Source organism: Dipodomys merriami, unplaced genomic scaffold (assembly GCF_024711535.1).
Source record: "Dipodomys merriami isolate MVZ:Mamm:240054 unplaced genomic scaffold, mDipMer1.0.p SCAF_1034, whole genome shotgun sequence".
NCBI lineage: Eukaryota > Metazoa > Chordata > Mammalia > Rodentia > Heteromyidae > Dipodomys > Dipodomys merriami.
Window position 1 is genome coordinate 13,895 of NW_027202310.1, and position 24,535 is coordinate 38,429.

The 24,535-nt window shown below is 42.4% G+C and overlaps 1 non-coding gene across 1 annotated transcript; it reads right to left on the bottom strand.

Annotated features, from left to right (window-relative positions):
• Window positions 1-1,465: 1,465 nt before the first annotated feature.
• Window positions 1,466-1,572, bottom strand: LOC138810460 (U6 spliceosomal RNA). The gene has a single exon (XR_011367140.1). It is a non-coding gene; the product is annotated as a U6 spliceosomal RNA (small nuclear RNA).
• Window positions 1,573-24,535: the final 22,963 nt, after the last annotated feature.

Here is a 24,535-nt window from a genome sequence, read left to right on the forward strand (position 1 = left end):
AGGTCCCAGAGTTTCCCTTATTTGTAATAGTTTACACCAAGGATAATCTCATGTATTTTAATTTGACATTTTGTCCTATGTTGAGCATACAAAATTATTGCTGTATTGTTTGTTATTATTTCTGCAAACAGGCAGGTATATTTAAAGAATTATGTTTCTCTTATCCATTACTGGAGGAAGAACACCCAAAAGAGCAACCCCTATAAGGAATAACAACTCCTACTTATTTAGCTTCATTCCTATGTAAGACCAGTGTTGTCCCCTGTATCCTCATGTTGTAAATTACAAATCTATAGCGGTTCATCCTGTATCTCTACTATTTTCTACATTATGACCTAAATGCCCTAGCAATTCTACTTTAAAAAATTCTCTCTTAATGTTTGAGGTGTGTGTGTGTGTGTGTGTGTGTGTGTGTGTTTACAAAAATCAGAAGACAACATTTTTCCTCATTTAGAATACATCATTCAGGTCATTATAGGTTGTGGATAATGGGAGAAGTCTCGTTTTAAGGATGAAACATAAAAATATATTTGTGCATGCACCACAGTTTATTATCTTGGCTTTTGTGAATAATGTGAATAACAATGAAATACAGATATATATATACAAGTTACTCAGAGAGAAATAATCACATGATTGGTAGATCAGATGATATTTCAACTTTGGATTTCTTTAGAAAACTGCATACTATTTTCTACAAGGAGAATACTAACCTGTATTTTGGCCAAGAGTGTAGAAAGTTTCCCTTTCTCCACACTCTCATCAGCCAACATTATTACCTTTTGAGTTTTTTAAAAGGGCAGGTTTTTACTGTGTGCAGGACCCAAGATGACCTCAGACCCAAATCCTTTTACGCCTACCTCCTAAACGCTTCGAATTACAAGCCTTTACCACCACACCTGGTTCTTTTGATTTTTTTTTGATGAGGGTTATAATAGTTATGAAGTAGTATCATAGTAATTTTGAATTGCATTTCTCTAATGACTTCTGTTTACAAAGCATTAAGCCATCATAGAAGTGGTATTAAACACAACTTTGTAAACCCACTGGCAATTTTCTTTGGGCCTGGCTGACTTCACTTAATATAATTTTTTACAAGTCTTTTCATTTCCTAACAAATGGGGCAATGTCATTCTTTCTGATGGAGGCATAGAATTCCATTGTGTATATATACCACATATTCTTGATCCATTCATCTAGAAGGGACATCTAAGTTGGTTCCATATCTTAGCTATCATAAATAATGCTGCAATAAACATAGTTGTGATAGTAGTTTTAGTATGGTCTTGTTTGTGGTCATTTAGGTAAATCCCCAAAAGTGGGATTGCTGGGTCAAAGGGGAGCTTTATGGGGAATCTTTTGAGGAACCTCCATAATGCTTTCCAAAGTGGTTGAACACGTTTATCTTCCCACCAACAATGCTGTATGGTTCCCTTGTGGCCACATCCCCTCCAGCTTCTGTTGTAAAAATCTGGAACACTCCACGAATTTGCATGTCATCCTTGTGCAGGTGCCATGCTAATCTTCTCTGTATCGTTCCAATGTTAGTGTATGTGATGCTGAATTGAGCACAGAATATTTTTTATATCTAAAGTGCAATTGATTTTTTTAAACTGCACAATTGAAAAAAAAGGAAGTTCAAAAGAATTGTCGAGAAATTTTACAACCATATATTTCTTTTTTTCTTTTTTTTATTTTTATTTTTATTTTCTGTGAACATATTGTACAGAGGGGTTACAATTACATGGGCAAGAAAATGAGTACATTTCTTATCAAGCATTGCAGCCTCTTCCTTTGTTTACTCTTCACAACTCTTCCCAGCCTCCTCCCCCGGCTCCTCCTCCCCCCCCCCCCACCAAAGTTGTAAAGTTCGTTTTCGACATGACAACTTGTACTTCTCATTGTTGCAACAGGTCCACCTGTATCCTTAAACGACTTCTTTTTCCCCATCTCCTCCACAGATTATACCGACATCAAATATAGTGAAAGCAGGGGTTATACTGTGGGGGAGGGACATACAAAGCAACAAAGAAATAATCTTATAAATGCGTTAGAAACAAATGCATGAAAGAAAAAAAAACATTTAAATGCATATCTAAGGGTTCATTTTCTTAACATCACATTATCTGAATCTTTTTTGCTTGACTTATACATATACTATATATTGCAAATAAGGGAAACCATGGGACCTATGTTTCTTTGGGCCTGGCTTACTTCACTTAATATAATTTTTTCCAAGTTTTTCCATTTCCTAACAAATGGGGCAATGTCATTCTTTCTGATGGAGGCACAGAATTCCATTGTGTATGTATACCACATTTTCTTGATCCATTCATCTACTGAGGGGCACTGGTTCCATATCTTAGCTATGGTAAATAATGCTGCAATAAACATAGTTGTGCTGGTAGCTTTAGTGTGGTCTTGTTTTTAAGCATTTGGGTAAATGACAAAAAGTGGGATTGCTGGGTCGTAGGGGAGCTCTATGTGAAGTATTTTGAGGAACCTCCATACTGCTTTCCAAAGTGGTTGAACAAGTTTACACTCCCAGCAACAATGAAGTAAGGTTCCCGTCTGTCCACATCCCCTCCAGCATCTGTTGTTATTAGATATTAGAGTTCTTGATTTTTGCCGTTCTAACTGGGGTGAGGTGGTACCTTAATGTTGTTTTGATTTGCATTTCTTTTATGACTAGGGAGGTTGAGCATTTGTTCATGTGTCTATTAGAAAGAAGGATTCTTTCTTCTTCAGAGAAGTTTCTCTTTAAGTCTTTAGCCAACTTATTTCTTGGGCAGTTGTAGAACCATACATTTCTTACATAAGCACACATTTAAGAATAAAGTCAAATTGACATGTCAAAAACAAAATAATTCCAGATGTTTGTTATTCAAGAAATGTATAGGAGGAGGAATTCAACTATTCTGTACAAGGCACCTGTCATAATGAACACTGCAGCAAGTGTTAAGGTTTGTTAAAAGTTTTAATGTTTTAAATATATTTAATTTTGGGAATTTGTTTATATATGCCAAAATTAGGACTGTTTGGCAGGTATAAAACTTTTCTATAAAGTATTTAAGATTTATAGTAACAGACATATACTACTAAGTATGTGCATTTCAGAGTTTAGGGAAATTTTATTAATGAGAAGTCACAAAGTTTTTGTGTAAAGAAGCAGAATAAAGAGTTCACACTTTGTTTACTACACAGTTTCTGTTAAAACTTTAGGGCTTCCTTAGTTTATATGTTAATGAGGAAAAATGATAATATAAGCCATAAACAAATAATGAGATATGCCATAAATAGTAATCTTAGTGGGTAACTTTAAAGACTGCTCATATTCTATAAAACTCTTGTTGAACTTCACAAACTTAGTCAGTGTTAAATGTACATGATTATGAGAAAATAGTAAAACCGAATATGTAGCATATTTCAAATAGTTAAAACACATGTTTTTAATTTTATTAATTAATATTTAATTATTGGTTTTCTTTATTTGTAACATTGTTTTACTTGTTGACGTATAGTACAACTTTTTATTGGGGGGGGGTATCCAGTCATGGGGCCTGAACTCTGGGCCTGGGCCCTGTCCCTCAACTTTTCAGCTCAAGGCTAGTGCTCTGCCACTTGAGGCCCAGCGCCACTTCTGGCTTTTTTCTTTTTGCTTATGTGGTGCTGAGGAATCGAACCCAGGGCCTCAGGCATGCAAGGCAAACGTTCTATCACTGAGCCACCTTCCCAGCCCTTGTACAACCTTTTGTAAGTCATCATTAGGAGGTACTTTGAGAAGGTTACTTGGATGGCCAAACCAATTTTTATAGGTGCATGTTAATTTACAGAGAGGAAAATTAAGAACAAAATATGTATTATATCTAAAATATACTTGGAACTCAAAAAATTAACCCCCCCAACAACATATCCTCAAAGAAACAACTGCTCAATAAATAAGTGGGTGAAAGACTTAAAGAGAAACTTCTCTGAAGAAGAAAGAAGGATGGCCAATAGACACATGAAAAAATGTTCAACATCCCTAGCCATAAAAGAAATGCAAATCAAAACAACATTGAGATATCACCTCACTCCAGTTAGAACGGCAAAAATCAAGAACTCTAACAACAACAGATGCTGGAGGGGATGTGGACAGAAAGGAACCTTATTTCATTGTTGGTGGGAATGTAAACTTGTTCAACCACTTTGGAAAGCAGTATGGAGGTTCCTCAAAAGACTTCACATAGATCTCCCCTATGATCCAGCAATTCCACTTTTGGGCATTTACCCAAATGCTTACAAACAAGAACACACTAAAGCTACCAGCACAACAATGTTTATTGGAGCATTATTTACCATAGCTAAGATATGGAACCAACCCAGATGTCCCTCAGTAGATGAATGGATAAAGAAAATGTGGTATATATACACAATGGAATTCTATGCCTCCATCAGAAAGGGTGAGTTTGCCTAATTTGTTAGGAAATGGAAAGGCTTGGACAAAATTATATTAAGTGAAGTAAGCCAGGCCCAAAGAAACATAGGTCTCATGGTTTCCCTTATTTGTAATATCTAGTATATATATGAGTCAAGCGGAAACGGTCAGATAATGTCATGTCAGGAAAATGAACCCTTAGATGTGTATTTTAATGTTTTTTTCTTTCATGCATGTGTTTCTAATGCATTTATAAGATTATCTCTTTGTTGCTTTGTATATCCCTCCCCCACAGTATAACCCCTGCTTTTACTATATTTGATGTCAGTATAACTTTTGCAGGAGATGGGGAAAAAACCAGTTGTTTAAGGATACAGGTGGACCTGTTGCAACAATGAGAAGTACAAGTTGTCATGTCCAAAACTAGCTTTACAACGTCGGTGCGGGGGGGGGGGCAGGAGAAGGATTGGGATTGGGGGGAGGGGGGAGACTGGGAAGGGATGTGAAGGGTAAACAAAGGAGGAGGCTGCAATGCTTGGTAAGAAATGTACGCATTATCCTGCCCACGTAATTGTAACTCCTCTGTACAGTATGTTCACAAACAAAATAAAATAAAATTTAATTAAAAAAAAGAAGGTTGAGAAAGTACCTAAAAAATTATCAAATAGAGTCTGAATCAGGAGTGTTGATAAATGTCCACACCTAATATCTTAGCCCTAGGCTGAAGCAGTGGTATTACAGAGTTGAGGCAACAAAACGTGACAGACTGTGTTTTGTTTTGTTTTGTATTTTGATTTTGTTGATGATGGGGCATTAACTCTGGGGCCTGGGTGCTGTCACTCAGCTCAAGGCTAGTGCTTCCACTTGAACCATTGCACCACTTCCATCTTTTTTGCTTATGGGTGCTGAGGAATCAAACCCTGGGCCTCATGCATGCAAGGCAAGCACTCTACCACTGAGCCACCTTCCCAGCACCTGAGAGACTGTGTTTTAAAAAAACCATCTAAACAACATTTGCTTTCTGCTTTGGGTTATATAAGGAAATATATAAATATATTTTTATATTTTTGTGAATTGTACTTCTAAATTTATACTAACTTCAGCCACTTTATCCTTTTCAAAGTCCTGAAATATCTCTGAGAGTTTGCTTCTGTGAAAATTGTTTTTGCATTTATAATTTCTCCTGAGTTATTTTTATTTTTATCAAAATAACTTTATATTTCATGTTGATGGGTTATCATACATCAAATGCCTTCAAATGTACATGTAGAGTCTAAAGATAGCAGTATGAATATTCTCATACAGCTCTTGCTTATCTGTTATGCACTTCCAGTATTATGATATTTCTCTCTCTTTCAATCTCTCCCATTTCCTCTCTTTCTCTTTCACGGTCCATGTCTGCTACTTAGAATTTCTGCTGATCTACTATTCCTTCAGGATCCACTGGTTTTGTGGGAACATGATAGCGACCATCAGTTACCCTTGCATTCTTTAAGAGTTATAACAGTTACATGATATTATTCTTTGCCATTCCAAATGGCAAAACAGCAAATCTAGGAATTCCTTTTCATTTTATTACTATTATAAAGTTTATCTCATAAAAATTGTTGGGATGGATAAGACACTCTGACCTGTGACCTAAAAGTTCTTTTTCTTGGGGCTGGGATGGTGGCTCAGTGGTAGAGCTCTTGCCTTGCATGTCTGAGGCCCTGGGTTCGTTTCCTCAGCACCACATAAGCAAAAAGAAAAAAAGCCGGAAGTGGCACTGGGGCTCAATTGGTAGAGTGCTAGCCTTGAGCTGAAGAGCTGAGGGACAGCGCCCAGGCCCAGAGTTCAGGCCCCACAACTGGACCCCAAAAAGTTCTTTTTCTTTTACAAACAACCTTTTTCTTTTATTATCAGTTAGTTACTACATATAATGAAAACAAAGCTATCCTATAGAAAGTACACCGAAGTTGCTCATAGGGATGAAAAACAAAGGAATGTGAGAAGTGAGTACAAAGGATGCCCATCATAGAGCACAGATCCTAGGAGCAATTTATCATGTACACTTTGTGAGAATGACAATGTGCTGGAAGTATAGGTTAAGTCACTGAACAACTGATATATATATATATATATATATATATACATATATATATATATATATACACACACACATATTTATATCTGTATATTTATTTATATTTGCATATATATGTTTTTATACCCTCATATATGTACAAATGTATGTTACTATACACACAAGTACAAGCATACATATACACATGTATACATGCACACATGGAGAAAGACACATAGTTACAGACAACACAAGTTTCACTAGGTGTTGAATATGCCTTGGATGGAATGCTTGGAACCAAATATGTTGAAGATGTATTTGTCTCTAAGAATTCTTTTACCACTCCTCTTATCTCTTAAAATTGGTAGTTTTTGACAGATTCGATTTGCAAAATGCGGTACAAGTGATAGCAAATCACTCAGAAATCTCAGTAAATAAAGGTCATATGGTGTTTCCTTGCTCCCTACAGAATGCTTGCTCTTGTAGACACTCTCAACAATCAAAGCATGAGGAGAATACCCTGGTCAAGAATAAAGTTATAAAGCTTTAAATGGCATCCTTACTTGAACTCCTTTTCAACAGCATCAATTCCTAAGCAGATGAGTGAATCCTCAGAACACTGGATTCTACATATACATTTAACCAACCCATGTGAAAAGTCCTATGTGAGAAATGCTGACTGAGGTCTTGCTGATTTCCTGGCCAAGAAAATAAGAAAAAAGAAAATATTTTTAATGTTTTAAAGTTTGAGAATAATTTGTAACCTGTCAACAAATGTGTAGAACACAATTATACCAAATGAAAAAAATGCTGGCGTTTCATTTATGTGCTCTTGGCCTTGGCAAGTGATTTTAGGTGTGTCAACACAAGTAGAATCAGCAAAAATCAAGCCAGCACTTCTTCATTTAAGATACAAGGAAAGGATACAGGTTGACCCATTTTAACAATGAGATGTACAAGACAGTCTATCAGAGTGGGGGTGAATGGGGAAGTTGGGGAGGTGTGAAGGAAAACTATGGTAGAGGAAAAACAAATGATGGGGTAACAATGCTCAAGAAGAAATGTACTCATTACCTTACTTAGGTAATTGTAACCCCGATGTACAGTATATTTGCAATAAAAATATATATTAAAAAGATACAAGGAAAACTTCTGTACTTATAGGAATTTGTATTTGTCACTCAATATCAGTAAGGTATTGGTTTTAGGACCAGAGGCTATGAACACTTTGGATACTCAAATTCTCTACATGAACACAGTATATTATTTACTTTAGAATCTGCCCACAAGCTAGTGCAGAGTAATTGCTATGAAAATTTTTACTACATTCTCTGTTTGTAATGAAACATAAAATTATATTCACTATGAACAGATACATTTTTTTTCAGATAAATTTTGTCTGCAGTTTGTGGATGGAATTGGGACAGCAATTTTGAAAAGCACAAATTTCTTCACCAAGACCGGTCTGCAAATTGTAACAAGGAGCTAATACAGCATCATTGAATAGTATGGAACTCCAAGGAGAAGTACTTGAATTGAGACATTATCAGAAAGTGTAACAACCCAAGGACTTTTTAGAAATTCAGCTGCTAGATTTCTCATGGAGAGCTTTCATAACACTTTGTGAAGCACAAGTCAGAACCTCACTGAAGTGTAGATGGTTTTCCCTCTCCTTTCTGTCATGCTCTTTCATTATCAATCAACATATAGCTAATCTTGAATAATCCTCTAATAACAAAATGTTGATGGAGTGTTTATATGTAGAAAATCTGGGAAGGCTAACTTTTTCCAATTAGGACAGTCTGTATTCTATGACCCAGCAGAGAGAAAACTAGTAAGCATCCATTTGCAACCTTCTGAATAATTCTGATTCTGCCCACATCAGTTATCTATCCATACCTGTGCACAAGTAAGAAGATTTTAAAAGCATTTAGTATTTAAAATTTAAACTTAAATATAGAATGAAATTAGTTCCAATGCATAACATTAAGATATTTAGAAACAACTGAGAAACCTAAAGGTCTATAAGATTTATTTTTATTGGAAGTGAAGGAATATTGGAATTTGATTCTCTACGGTTTAAGCAATTTGCAGCAGACTTGATACTTATTAAATTTTGTATATTTAAAGGAATACAAGCCTCAACAATATGTCAGTACTATCCTCTTATTTATCTCTAAAGGTTTATGCTTCTGGTCTCTTAATATTAAAACTTCAAAAAAAATTATCTGTAGCAAGTTGTGCAAAGGGGTTTCACTTCCTCATGTCAGTGTTGAATAGAGTGTATGTGCATTTCAATGTTCAGTGCATCTGGATCATTGTCAAATTTTCCATTTTTCTTCCTTCCCTTACCCCAAACCCACCTATCCCTTCAAATTTCCTACTTATAGTCTCACATATGTACATTGAGTGTTATGACTGTATTAGTCCACCATTTCATTCTCCAGCCTTCTTCTCTACTCCCTTTAAGCCAAGATCCCCTTTTAAGACTTGTTTCAACTTCATGGTATTTTGTTAAATATCTCTACCTTTGGCATTTGGCTATGGGCTTGCCACATCCTCTCTTCCATGTTTGACCACATAAATGAGTATATTTCTCCACATTTCTAATCTCTGAATGGCTGAGATAGGTCTCTTTTACTATTCACCTTCTGTCCTAAATTTAGAATTGCACCTTCAGAGCCATCCTATAGAGTTTTTTCTTCTCTACACACTGAAGATGGAAAGGAAATAATTTCCATGCTCTTAGCATTATGCTATCCATCATGAATTTCCATGCTTATCACTTCAGCAGTCTATGTTTAAGGAAGATCTTCAATTTCTGATGATAGGAGCATGAGTCAGTTTTAATTATGCAGATTCCACTATGTAGTGAGCCCTAAATTTTCAATAAATTTCGAGTAACTTTTTATTAATAATTTAAAAAGTTTTATTTCAGTATTTGAAATGCTGCCCCAATTATTTTAAAAGTTTCACAATATGTTAGACTGAACTTTCCCTCCCATTTTCCCCACTAGTTCAGGTTAAGTCTCCTTTGGCTTTATTGTTTGAGAGGCCAAGTGATGAGGGTAAACAGAGAGATGATCATTATTCAGATATCTCCTTCCTCTTCTGTTTCTGCTATTCTTGTTGAGAGGAAGACTGGAGCAGGGAACAGGAGTGATGCTTGACTTCACCATACAAGGGAGCATTCCTGGCATGTCAATTATTGTTTCTCAGTATAACTTAAACTGCTTACTCTTGCCTTCTCTGTAACAGTAACCGAACTGTGGCTTCCTTGGTGCAGGAGGAAGCACACTAACAGGTTACTACCTGTAAATTGGTATCTTATATCTCAGCTTACTACCAAAAATATAAAGCTTTGGCTACATAAATGCAAAGGTACTGATTGTCCAACAATACCTTAGTGAGCAGTAGACAATTCTACTCAGCTGCCCTCTTCTCTCATATCCTCCTCTTAATTCCCCTCCACTCATTTACCCTTCCATCCCTTCTTTCTTTGTCTCTCTTTCCTCCATAATAATCTCTATCTTCTCTCTTTTTCTTTTCCAGTAGCAAGTGATTTGGTTTATCAGACAACACATAAATAATTGAACAAATATTTATTTCTCCTCTTTTTGTGATTATTTATTCTTAAGAAGTGAGTTCTAGCACAGCACCAGTGGCTTACACCTAGATACACAGTAGGTTCAAATTTGACAATTGCAATTCCAAGCTATTTTAAGTAGATAAACCTAAGACATTCTTTTCTCCACTTGGGGTAAAAGGAAGAAGTGAAGGTGTGGCTCAGGTGGTATAGAGCAAACATTGAGAATTAAAGCTCAGATAGAGCTCAAGGCCATGAGTTCAAATCCCAGTACCAGCACAATATAAAAAAAAACTGAGTCTTTTGTCTTTGAAAAGGGATATTTCTCCAAAAATTCATACCCAGGGAAATGTTCAAGGTCCAAGACTCTTTGTAAGTCTCTTTCACATCTTAAACTGATTCCTCTGCTTGATTCACATTATGGAAAATAGGAGTCACACTTCACATTAAAAAGTATGTGCATTGCTGAACAGTTCTTACCATTTTTAATGTAAATGAAGCATGAGAGAGGAATTCACCTCACTTGTGTGAGTTAGGTTTGACTCACTGACAGACTTTTGCAAGTAAATGAGGGTCTGTTTACACATAAAGAAGTCTATACAGATGGTTTTCTAGGAGAGAGAACAAGGTAGCTGTGGTCCAAGTTTGAATCAGAGTAAGTTTATTCCGATGATATGGCAAAGAGAAGCTTATCTCATAGAACTCTATGCAGACAGTAATTTCAAAAGGATTAAAAACCCATGTCTATGTTGTGAACATCCAAGTTTTCACAAACAAAAAGCAATTTCCTTAGCCATGAAAATATAAGTTAGAGCAAAAGGAACTATGTTAAATATAGTTAATGGCTGAGTGACATGTTTTAAAAGAGTTCTATAATTACAACTAAACTATAAATTTTTCATCATGTCCCTAACAAGAATCTCAAAGATAGGCCTGGCTAAATCTGTCATGGAGGACTGGGTTCATGCAATTGTCAGTTTTGTTTAGAGTCCAATATCTTCTACAGTCGCTTGGGCTGCAAACCGCTCACACCACATGCAGTGTCTGGAAAAACATGCTGTCTTGCTAGGCAGCTAAGGGATTTTTGTGCCACTGTGAATATTTATCGTTTTTCTTATAATTATACCTGTCAGTGTGAAGTCATTTCACAATAAGAACAATAGTTACTGTACCCTTTGTCCCACTAACAAATCTCAGATGTAAATATAGCCGGTAGCCCGTGGCTCATGCCTATAATCCTAGCTACTCAGGAGGCTGAGATCTGAGGGTCACAGTTCAATGCCAGCCCAGGCAGGAAATTCCATAAGATTCTTATCTCCAATAAACCACCAGAAAACTGGAAGTGGAGCTATGTCTCAAGTGGTAGAGCTCTTGCCTTGAGCTGAAGAGCACAGGGACAGCACCCAAGCCCAGAGTTCAAGTCCCAAGACTGACCAAAAAAAAAAGTATGTATATATATATATATATATATATATATATATATATATATATGTATATATATGTATATATATGTATAAATGATGAGATGAATTACATTTAAATATAAATCAATATTTATGATATACATTTAAAATATATATGATATATTTATAATATATACATATATTTATATATAAGATCATATTATATCTATATGTTTATAAATATATTTGTAATTAATGTCCAAAGAGTACATCTGAAGATTTTGGGGAAAATGTAGTGTGTCTAAAGGCTTATTACTGATCCATCATACTTTCAATCATTTTTTCCACTTATTACAATGTCTGGAGTACCAAGACAATGATTATTTTATTCCTTACAATTTTGGATTAGAAACACCTACTTACTTGCTATGAAACCTACCAAAATATGATCTTGAAATCACACACCACAAACTGGACATCTACATCAATTTAGCAATTTACAGGTCTCAAACATTTATTTGAATCCTGTATCTCGTATACATTGTTTCCTTCGAGTCAGCTACATATACAAACATGCCTAGAATTTCATCCTCACATGACATAGTAAACATAACACTGTAATAAAAAATAATATGATACTGAAAAAACACCTTCGCAAAAGTAATTAAATTTTATTTTTTAAATTTAATACACTATTGAAATACTGATGAAAGAGCAGCTGAGAGAATGTTTCAAATATTAGAGTGCCTGCCTAAAGAGCATGTTTCTCATTCCAAGCATCATTATTTACATCCTTCCTCCTCCCACATAAAAAATAAATAACTACAGAATTAACCTACATGTTCCTTAATCACTCATTGAAGAAAGAAATTGTTATATATATATATATATATATATATATATATATATGTATATATGTATATACACACAATGATGTACTATTTAGCCACACATAATTATGAAATCATATTATCTTCAAGAAAATAGAACTGGAAACATTCATATTAAAGCAATAAGCCATTCTGTGAAAAACAAATACTAGATTTCTCATATGCAGACTCTAGACACAGAAAATAAAATAAATGACCCAGGTGTAATAGATAGAACTGATTAAATTTGGAAAAAAGTAAGAGAGGAGATAAAGAGAAATGCTGTGGAGTAAATATGTTCAAATATTTCATAAGTTAGTATGATGACATAATAAAACATAACTATAAAAATAGGCTAATGAAATTAATAAAAGGAATAAAATTTAGCAAGCTACATTATATGGACATATGTGTATAACACAATAAAATACCTTGTGAAATTATTATTTGCTAATAAAAAGGCAAAAATTAATTCCAGTTTTTATAGATTCATATGTTAATTTCCATTTTTTGCCCAGATATTTCCCTGATAAAGTAAAAGGAGAAATAGGTTTTGTTCATTTAAATTATTCCAGTTAACTACTGTCAATGTGAAATTGTTCAACTTAATTATTATATTAGAATATTTCCAATGTACTCTTCAAAATATTACCCTATAGGTATATACTTTTTGCTATTTATTGAATATGGTTCCTTTACTTAATTAGTATAGACCATTTTCTGAATGTAGTTTGGTTTATGCAACTAAGATATATAATACCTGACCAGGAAATCAATTATTCAAACAGTTTTTTATCAAAAATGCCTATAACAAAATAAAGAGCTAAATCCAAAGTATGTATATTTGAAGACAATACCTGTTTAGTCCTCTTCTCAAATTCCCCATTCCCTTCTTGAGAATAATACACATTGTAAGGAAATGCTTTAAATGTTTTACAGAAATAGGTTGACTTTAGACCAATGAGTTACTCTATGCTGTATTTTTATTTACATTATATACAAAAAAGCTAAATTCTTACCTTATCATTTTCCTTAGACTTTATACTCATGTTTAAGCTCTGATGGGTGACAGATAAAGATATAAACATTTTTGAACAGTGGCTAAATTTAGGCTGAGGAATTTATGTACAACTATACTCTTGCAGATAAGCCTCATCAGTGCTGAGACCACGATAGCAAAATGTTAACCCAAGGTCTTAACAGTCTCTGAGCACCCTGAACATCCCACCCCCAAGATGTCACTACCATCCTCAGACCAAGTGTAGACAAATCTCAGGACATCTCACACATCTGGAATGGCTCATAACACATCTTGGCATTTCCTAACTGTACAAACCACTATGCAGAAAACTCAGCTACCTTATTATTGGTTGTAGGTCATGGGGTTTGAACTCTAGGCCTGCACGCAGTCCCTCAGCTCTTCAGCTGAAGGTGGGCGCTCTACCACTGGAGGTACAGCACCACTTCTGGCTTTCGGGTGGTTCACTGGAGATAAAGTCTCACAGATTTTCTTGTGCAAGCTGGCGCAATCCTCAGATCTCAGCCTCCTGAGTAGCAAGGATGACAGTTATAAGCCACCAGCAGGGACCGGCTTCAGCCTCCTTCTTAAACACAGGGGAAACCCAACTCATCAGGCCACAAACCACAGGCAATCCTTCAATTCAGACTTTGTCACCAGCATCCAAAACCATTCTTCCATGGATGGACAGCATATAATTGACACTACCATCCCACCCCTGCTCCCATTCACCTGCCTGCCACAGGCCATGACCTCTGGAGTTCTTGGTAAGGCACTGCCCACCCTGCTATGGCTTCACACTGGGGCAAACCTGGAGAATTCTTACAAATGTCTGTACAGTGAGGCCAGCATCTGGTCTCCCAATCCCAGCAACCCCACTACTTCACCATCTATTGCAAGCAAGGAAGGGGTGTATTTCTTTCTTTCTTGGTTTTTTTTTTTTTTTTTTTTTTTTTTTTGGTTTAGGGGCTTGAACTCAGGGCTTGGGTACTGTCCCTGATGACTAATTTTCCTCCAGATCAGTGCTCTACCACTTGAGCCACAGTGCCACTTCTGGTTGGAGATTGGAGATGAAGCTCTTGTGGGACTTTCCTGCCTGTGCTTCGAAAACAGATCCTCTGGATCTCAGCCTCCCGAGTGACCAGGATGGCAGGTGTGGGATGACAGGCATGAGACACCAGCTTATGGCGTAAGGTGTCTAGTCCTTCAGAATTTCCACCTAGTCTTCGTCTAGATGCTACCACCCAGACACCCCTCCACCTCCATCAGGGAGAGCAAAGGAAGGCTCAGAATCTGGGTGGGGCCATGGGAATTAAAGGGCCCCCTCCACACCACTAGCCGTCGCTAAGCTCCCATCTGCTTCCTCCAGATTGCCTGGTCATCCAGGGCAGATCAGACCCACTAGGAGTTCTGGGGCCTGCCCTATATCCTCCTGCCCAACCCAACCAGTATCTGAGGATTTCTGGGGCCAGCTGCTCTATGTCCCAGTGGAAGACTTTGGGAAGGTTTCTGATAACTGGATCCAGGGGTGCCCAGGGGAGAAGGAGTGTCCAACTCCCCTCTGTCAATGGAGACAGAAAGCATGGATTGATCTACTAAGAGCTTTAGGGCATAGTCAACCACCTGTCACCAAGGTCCCTGGGAGAACTGTTTTATGGTGTCAGCCCTGGGGCCTGACCTCGGGGCCCTGGCGATGTCACCCACTTTCTTTGTCTCCAGGGGAGCGCTCTTTCACCTGAGCCACAGTGCCACTTCCAGCCTTTTCTGTGTATGCAGGACCTAGGAATAGAACCCATGCTTTCCTGCAGGCTAGATGAGCACTCTACCTCTAACACACAATCCCAGCCTTGGATAGCTTTTTTTTTGTGACCCCTCAGGCCGGTTCGGGACAATCTCACATATCTATAGCAAGTCTCACACATCTATACTGAGTATCTCACCAGCATCCCTGGCTGGACATGTTGTCCATCATATTCAGCACCTTTGATCTCTGTGCTTCCTGTCAGATCCTCCTTGTTAAGCAAGAACCACTTTTCAAGTTCTGCCTCCAAGAAGCCCATTCCGGTCACTTAGGCAGAGCTGGAGAGTCTCCGCTGTGCAGGTTGCTGGCCTTGTCATACTCTGTCTTCCATTCAGTGTGGGTTGAGAGCACACAAAAGGGAAGACCTGGATTCCAGCACCGGATTTCTGACAGCCCTGATATACCACCCAGGGACAAGTATTGTATCACACTCCATGAGAGGAAGCTCAAGGCCCGGGCAATCTGTGGGCAACAAGATGAGGCCATTTCTTTGTGTGAGCTTGAACTGAGGATCTGGGAGCTTTCTCTCTGAGTTTTATTGTTCAAGGCTGGTGCTCTACCACTTGAGCCACAGCTCCACTTCTTGCTATTTGGTGGTTCCATGGAGAGTAGAGTCTCATGGGCTTTCCAGCTTATGACTGGCTTCAAACTATGATCCTCAGATCTCAACCTCCTGAGTAGCCAGGATGACAGGCATGAGCCTCAGCCCCAGGTGACGGGCACCAAAGGCTTTTTTTTTGCTCCTATTTATCAGCTGTCAACTAGCAAGCCCAAGTTAAAATAATCAGTTACAGGGGATCAAAATCCTCTGCTAAGTCAGTCAATCCAAGGAGATAAAGTGTCTTTGGAATAGGCTAGTCTGAATTGGCTTAAGGGTGTTTGTGTGTGGGGGGTGGGTGGGTGTGTGTGAGTGTTGGGAATACCTACCCTCAACTCTGCGGTGTCTCATCCTTCCAGCAGGGAGTGCATTCAGAATCCTGACCCCAAGGAAGGTGGGTGGGAGAGGGTACCTAAGGTCACATCCAGGAGGATGATTCGAATTCTGTCCTGCAACCGAAGCCTGGACAGATAAAGGAAAGAAGGAGAGGTTTAGGGGAACATCAAGGGGAGCCCCTTACCTTTGGCTACAAGTACCAGCAAGAAGACAGAATCCATCTTTCTTGGTAGTTAGATAAAAGGTGTATACTGTTAATTTATTTTATGATTGTGTTGGTCCTAGGGCTAAAATTCAGGGCCTGGGTGTTATCTCTGAGCTTCTTTTGTTCAAGGCTGAGGCTCTACCACTTGACCACAGCACCACCTCTGGCTTGTGTGTGGGTTTGGGGAGGGAGATATTTTATGGGAGATAAGAATCTCACTGACTTTCCTGCCTGGGTTGGCTCTGAGTCATGACCATCAGACCTCAGCCTCCTGAACAGCCAGGATGATGGGTGGGAGCCATGAGCTCCTGACTGCCACCGTCCATTTATAATCCCTTAGGCCCAGTGCCGGGCCACCCACACTTCACCTCCTTGTTGGGAGTAGGAAGCAGACATGAGTGGGTTTGATAATTCAACAGCCTACCTATCTTTGAGCATTGTTCTGGGTCAGTCTGATGGAGGTTTCCTCCTTATCCACAGGAATGACTTGGCTGACACAAGAACAAATGTCCCCTGGGAGCTATCAGGTCTGGGGTCTTTCCTCTGCACCCCCCCCCCTCACCGAAATGAAACTCCGCAGCAAAGGGTAGTAGACATGGAGTGTTTTCATGGTCTTATAGCCAGGGTCTAGCCAGATAGGTGGGGGTATGGGTCAGAGGCATGGGATTGTGCTAGGCAGGGGGACAAGGCGACACCTCCTCATCCACTTTCCTTCAATGGTGTAGCAGAGGGATGTGGGGAAGGACTCATGGGATGGACAATGAATAACCATCACGGTCTAGCCGGGGTACAGAGGGGCTTACCTCATAAAGCTGGTTCAACCGGCTGAGTGAAACAGCTCCTGACCCACAGCCCACTTCCAGAATGAGAGGGCCACCTTGGGTTCCAGGCACATGGGGATGCTGGACCACCTCCTCCAGCACCCATTCAACCAATTCCTGAGAGAGAGGGAAAGAGAGAGGGAGAGAGAGAGAGCAAAAGGGAGAGAGAGAGTGAAAGGGAGAGAGAGACACAGAGAGAGAGACACAGAGAGAGAGAGAGGAAGAGAGGGACAGAATTATACTTAAGCTAGGTGCTGGTGCCTCAGGCATATAATCCTAACTACACAGGAAGCTGAGATGTGAAGATCATGGTTCATAGCGGGCCCTGGCAGGAATGTCTGTGAGAATCTTATCCTCAAAGAACCAACAGAAAACCATAAGTGATGCTGTGTCATGTGGCAGACTGCTAGCCTTGATCTAAGGAGCTCGGGGACAGCATCCAGGCCCAGAATTCAAGCCCTACGAGTGACAAGAAGTGGACTTCCCACCACAAGAAGTGGACTGAAGAACACCCACTGTCCTAGGAAGCATGGCAGAGAAGTCAGGCCAAGCTTCCTGTCAGCTGGGGGTCATGAGTAGGTCACCTGGCTATTGCATGCCTCATTTTCCCCAGCTGCAAAACTGAATGCAGTGAAGGATCCCCTTCCTCATGGAGATAGGGTAATGATGAAAGACAGCCATGTTTCATTTCATAATCCAACACCTGTTGCATGATTAATAACAGACCCAATCTGAGCCTTTTCTGGGTAACTTCCTGTCATATGTGCACAGAATTGTTGAGAACCGTATCTGACAGATGCTCCCTCTGTGCTGGTCCTGCTCGAGAGATCCCTCTGTATTAATCCCTTGTTTCCTCACAATTGTCCCGTGTGGAGACTGAGGTCCGATGGTCGATATCCAACACAGAGCTTCACCTGTGGTCAAGAATGGGCTGCCATGGACTAAGAGTTTGGTACAATCCATTTAAAATGAAGACGCTAGGTGTCTCCCATCCCTCCCCCCATACACAAACATACCTCCACCGTCCTTTGCAAGCAAAGATGCATTACTTTCTTTTTGTTGGTTGTGGAGATTGAACTCTAGGCCTAGGTGCTTCCCTGAGATCTTCAGCTCAAGTCCAGCACTCTACTACTTGAGCCACAGCACCACTTCGGATTTTCTGGTGCTTTATTGGAGAGAAGAGTCTGAGGGTCTCTCCTTCCCAAGCTGGCTTTGAACCGTGATACTAAGACCTCAGCTTCTGAGTACTTAGGATGACAGCCATGAGCCACTGGCACCCGACCAAAGATGCTTTTTCATGGCTGTCATCCTATCCCCTCAGGAGACGGAGATCTGAGGACTGCAGTTGGACGCCACCCTTGGCAGCAAAGTCATTGAGAACTCTTATCTCCAATTAAACACCCAAAAACTTTGCAAGTGGAACTGTGACTCAAATGGTGAATACTAGCTTTGAGCATAAAACAAGGGATGTGACACAGACCCTAGTTCTAAGCTTTTTCTAGCATAGACCCACCCAAGAAAGGGAAGCAGGTGAGCATACAGGAGCTCAAAGCTCACACATAATACTCAAGACTCACAGAATAGACCCTATCCTGCTCTGATTCTTTAGATTCTATGTCCTAGGTCATGGCAGTCTTAGACGGGACTAACCATGCACCAAGTCAGGACGTTCAAGTACAATCTCATACTGAGGATCCCGTGACCTCATCAAGGACTCAACATCTCTCACTGTCCTGCCTCGACACTGGGCAGTCAGGTGAGGTCTAGTTATCCAACCACAGGATATGGGAATGAAAGGATTTCTCAGCCAAGGGATAGAGACTGGAGAGCTCTAGGTCCCTCTCTTTCAGGAAGGAGAAAAAGGCCAATCCATCCCAGGAATTTTCCTGGGTTGTGAGTATCATCAAAAAAAAAAAAAACCAATCCTGCTCAGAGCCCAGTGGCTCTGGTTTTCCCACCAGCCTCGACCTTCAGTCAGCCCTCTCTGAATCCCACATCTTCCATCTAGACTAAAGGCTGAGCCAGCAAAGAGACCCACCTCTACCTCTGAGAATGGCAGTCATGGGGCCCTGGAGTCGCCTAGAGGAAGTCTCTGGGCAACACGGGTCTGACTCCCGCCCTCATTCCCTGGCTGTCCTGTGCCAGTGGCATGTTTACCTCTGTCTCTGGTCGAGGAATGAACACTGGGGGTGTCATCTTCAGATTGAGCCAGCAAAAGTCCAAGTCCCCAAGGATATACTGCACAGGCATCCTGCAGCGGGCAACAGCCAGGTTGTCAATGGTGAACCCTGAGTGCCAGGACTTTTAATAGCCATGTGGCTGGGTCGAAGTCTGTATCACTGATGGTCTAGGTTTTCAAGTGAGGTCATGGTTCCAATGGCCTGACACACCTGATCTGGGATTTTCCTACCTGTCAACTTCCTGCTTATCCCTTGCCACCCCTCTGTTGACACTCCCTCATCCTATACCTCCCTATCCCTTGGACACTTTCTTCTTATCTGACCAGAAAATAAACTTGGTATGCCAGGGGAGATTGAAACTCAGTGACCCACCCTGAGCCCTAGGGTCTACCTGAGGCTGTTTCCCTCTGCAGTTGGCCACCACACAGATCATGGATGGCATGAAGTTGCTGATGTCATGAAGGAGTCAGTGGCTTGGTTCCACATACTGGCTTTAGGCTCTGAAACTGTCCCCACGGAGATTGTGAATGGTTGGCTCCCTTTATCCAGGGACTCCACACCAAGGCTTGCATGCTCCCTTCTTCCTTCCTTTCCTCCTTTTCTCCCTGCATCCTTCCCTCCTCTCTTTTTCTTTCCTTTCTTTGTGTCACTCCTCCTCTTGAACTCAGAACCTGGGTGCTGTCCCTGAGCCTTTTTTTTTGTGTGGGTCGTGGGGCTTGAACTCTGGGTCTGGGCGCTGTCCCTCAGCTCTTCAGCTCAAAGCGAGCACTCTACCACTTGAGCTACAGAGCCACTTCCGGTTTTCTGGTGGTGTATTGGAGATAGGAGTCTCACGGTCTCTCCTGCCCGGGCTGGCTTTGAACTGCGATCCTCACATCTCAGCCTCCTGAGTAGCTAGGATTAGAGGCGTGAACCACCAGCACCCGGCTGTCCCCGAGCCTTTTTAACTCAAAACCAACAGTCTACAGTTTGAGCCACCTGCCTGGGACTGAAGCTTCAATCCTCCCATCTCATCCTCTTAAGTAGCTAGGATGACAGGTGTGAAGGACCAGCAGCCAGCTCAAACCAAGATTTCTTCATGTGCTGTGGAACCATCACTGGAACCTTTCATCGTCTATGACCCGTCCCCCCCTCCCGACCTGGCACTCACTGTAACAGTTTGTTGGATAAATAAATGAGCATCTGCCTACGACAATACTACAGAAAAGTCCCATCCAATTCAGGTAAGCAACCTGGGTGGAGGTAAAGCCTGATGTAGCTCTCCCACAGTTCTCCCTCCTCCCCCTTCCCACCCTCCTGGTGCCACCGCACTTAACTGTTTTGTTTCTAAGGGGCCTCTGGGATGCCTATCTTCTCAAAGATCTCTGTCCAGCCACTGACCAGCTCTGTGGCACTCAATTCCCCACTTAGCTGTGAATAAGGTTGCCTTGAGATGAACGCCCGGCTCAAGGGGCCTCCTCTCCACTCCCTGGGGTCAGACAGGATGGTCCACCACATCCAGCCCCCATGTTTCATGTTGCAGAGAAAGGATCCCTGAGGCATCCTGGGTCTCTGAATCTCCCAGAGTCCAGTACAGGTGCTGGGAATTGTCTCTGCTCACAGCTGGCAGGCTGTGGATGGCGAGGTCACAATCTCTGCTCCCCATGACATCCTCGCCTGTGGTGATCACCCTAGAGAAAGCCGGAGGAGAATCAGCAGCTGCCAGAGAAAGGCAGTCAAGGCACCACATTCATAGCATACCATCTGGCTTGGGAACTCTGCCTGTGCTGCTTTGAATATCATTGTTTGGTGGCTGAAATGGTCCATCTAATTTGACCCAGAATCCCAGGCATTAGTAGAAATTGCCAGCTTCAAGAAAAATCTCTGAAAAGCTGGCATTTTTCACTTGTCCCAATCAAACTTAATGGGTTCCAAAGTCAGTAGACCCCTTTTTCCTTGCAGACAGCCTACAGCAGGTTACAGAAAATGGCATTCACAGAGCCCTAGCTAACTGCCATGTCCTGATCCCAAGCAGACTCCAGCAGGGGGAAAATACTTGCCTACCATTGACCAGCTGGAAACAGCCCAGGAAGGACACAGATTGGACTTTGCAGGACTTCAGGGAGGACTGCCCACCAGTGCACTGCCCCAGGAGGGAATCCATGCCACCATTGGGGGCCCGGAGCCCACTGCCCAGATGCCCACGGACACTGTCAATACCCTGGATAAGATTCCCCTCTCATCCTTGTTGTGATGAACCCTCTTATCCTGTCACATTGTTTGTCACAGCCCCTGCCCTACTCCCCCCATCTCATTCCCTGTTTATGTTTGGCAGACTCATTCCCAACCTTGAATTACCTCCCACTATACACACGAGAGCAGACTGTCTGTCTGGAAGTGTGCGGCTGTGGTCACAGTAGCCTCACGAGCCTTTTGGCTGAAGACAGAAGGGCAGGTGTCTACTCTGGTGTGTGGTTCACACAGGCCTCCTAGAGGAGACCCATGTAGGCCCAGCAGCTACCGTGGGCTGCAAGAAAGCAGAAGAAAGAGGTGGAAAGGATCATCTACTATAACCTTTCCTAACGGAGCCATGAAACAGTGAAAGAGAAAACAAAAAATGTGGCTGGGCTTGTACTGGGCATTAATGAATAAAGAAAAACAAATAAAATGCTTTTGCTCTTTTTAGACAGGGTGATTTAAATATATTTTCATTGTTCTTATCTCCCTGATCTCCTAACACACACACACACACACACACACACACACACACACACACACACACACACACACACACACACACACACACACACACACAGAAACACAAACACATACAAATCCAAACCAGTGACAGAAGACATATCCATGCAGCACCAGCAATTTGCCAACTGATCATTCACCTGAGCACAGTCAGGCTGTATAATGAGAAAGACAATCTCTCTCTCTCTCTCTCTCTGTCTCTCTCTCTCTGTCTCTGTCTCTGTCTCTGTCTCTGTCTCTCTCTGTCTCTCTGTCTCTCTGTCTCTCTGTCTCTCTGTTTCTCTGTCTCTCTGTCTCTCTCTCTCTCTCTCTCTCTCTCTCTCTCTCTCTCTCACACACACACACACACACACACACACACACACAGACTCAGAGCAGTGCCTCTCCTGAGTTTGTTGGTTTCTCATTTGGATGATGTACCAGCTCAAGCATGGGGGTTCCCTTGTCAGAACCAGGTGCTCCCACCCAAGTGAAACAATGTTCTAATAATGCAGAACCACCCTGCCTCCCCCTTTCTTCAGGGCCAGACTCTTTCCCCTGGGAACAACCAGCCTTGACTCCCCATTCACCAAAACCCTAGGCCAGGACACTGGGTGGAGTCTGGAGACAGGTGGCTCTTCAGAGCCTGGACAGAAAACAAAGCAGGGGTCATGGTGCCTACAGAAAAGTGTCTGACCTGGGGTGGGGGCATTGTTGGGGACTTTGATGGGGTCCTAAAGGCTATATAATTGGATGGACTCCCTACTTCCAGCCTAGTTACTTCTGGGTGACTTGGCAGGTTCTTGGGGAAGATGAGGAGACCACATGTACTGGGAGCACTAGCAGAGGTTGGCAGAGCTGGGAAATGTGATCACCCAGTCAGAACTGTTGACAGCTGGGGTTGGAGGTACAGGCCGAGTGTATGTTTGTGAGAGGGGGTACATTTTTCTCCCAAATATCCACCTTCTAGCTGACCACAGTGCTCTCACCTCTCTAGTGGGCTTTTCTGGGAACGTCCTCAGGTGAAAGGGTCACTGAGCACAGAAGACAAGGGCTCACAAGGGGGGGCTACCTTCTGCATCCAACACACCCCTCCCCAGTAAAAAGGAGAATACCCTAGAAGGCAGGTGTGGAGGTCCTGCTTCCCACCTCTGACTAAAGCCACCAAGTTTCCACCAACGAGAGAAAGGGTGCAGATATGCGGCTGTGTGGCTCCAACTGCTCCAAGACAGGGGCTCTGTGTTGGCCCCTCCTCACCCATCCCTGCAGCTCCCCTTTTCCTGCGACACTGGCCGCTATGGATGGGGTGGGATCCCCGGGTCGACACCCACCTCCACCCCCCACCCATGGGGTGCATTTGTGGCAGAGCCAGGGAGGATTGTAGGGCACGGGGGAGGTGCAGGTGGGACAAGAGAGGGGAGGCCAGAGGCGCTGGTCAGTGGGGGTGGGGGGGAAGCCATAGAGTAGGAGGGGTCGCAGGGGGCAGGGGTCATGGGGTGTGGGCCTGCAGGGCGGCCACACATGTGTGCTGCTGGGAGAAGCTGTAGTCTGCGAATCCAGGTGTGCACCCAGAGTCTGAGGACCCGGGGCTGTGACTAAGTCGGGCCACAAGTCGGCCAGGGGTGGGCCCTCTCTGCCGCGTGACTGCAAGAGGCTCCGTGGGTCACAGCCGGCAGCGCCATGTTTGAGACGCAGGGCTGCTGGGAGGGGGCGGGGACATCTGCGGGTGTGTGGAGGGGCTGTGGGAAGCCTCTGCTCTTTCTCCTCAGCCACTGCCGCTGTTTCAACGGCCTCTTCCCCTTGGCCACTGCCTCTGCCTCAGCAGCCAGTGCCTGTGCTGTGCTCCCCGAACTGGGACCTCAGACTCAGGGCCGCCATGGCTGCTGCGCTTCCGCAGGACTGTGTGCAGCAATGTGCCTGCCATGAATGTTCCACATGCTTTATGTTACCGGCCAGGACCCACACTATGATCTGGGCGTCCACCAGCCACTGAAGCCATTTCCACTGGTGCTTGTGCTCATACTCACTCTTCTCTCTTCTCTCTGCTCTCTCTCAGCCCTATACTCCTCTCCTGGGCCACCCCACTCCTGCTGTGCACACGCCCTTGCCCCTTGGGCCCCTGGCCATTGCTGCCACCAAAGTGGGTCCCTGGGTCCTGTCCCCTCCTCCCCTGGGCCACGCCCCCCACCCCTGGCCACAGCAGCCCTGACTGGGCCCTGAGGCTTCCAGACCATGGCAATTGCAGCATTACTTCAGCTCAGCACTCCCCCCACCCCCAACCCCACTACCGGCCCGGGGAATCAAATATCCCCTCAGCCCCACCGCTGGGGGAGACTCTCCTCCATCCCCCTCCACTCCACACACCAAACAGGTGCATGGTGACATTCGTGTGTATGTGTGTTTGTGTTTGTGTGTGTGTGATTGTTGGGGATAACCACCTCTCAAGGACTCAGAACATAGTACGCTTTGGGATGACTCAGCACACAGCCCACTTCCAAAAATAGCACAAAGCACCCTGTGTAAA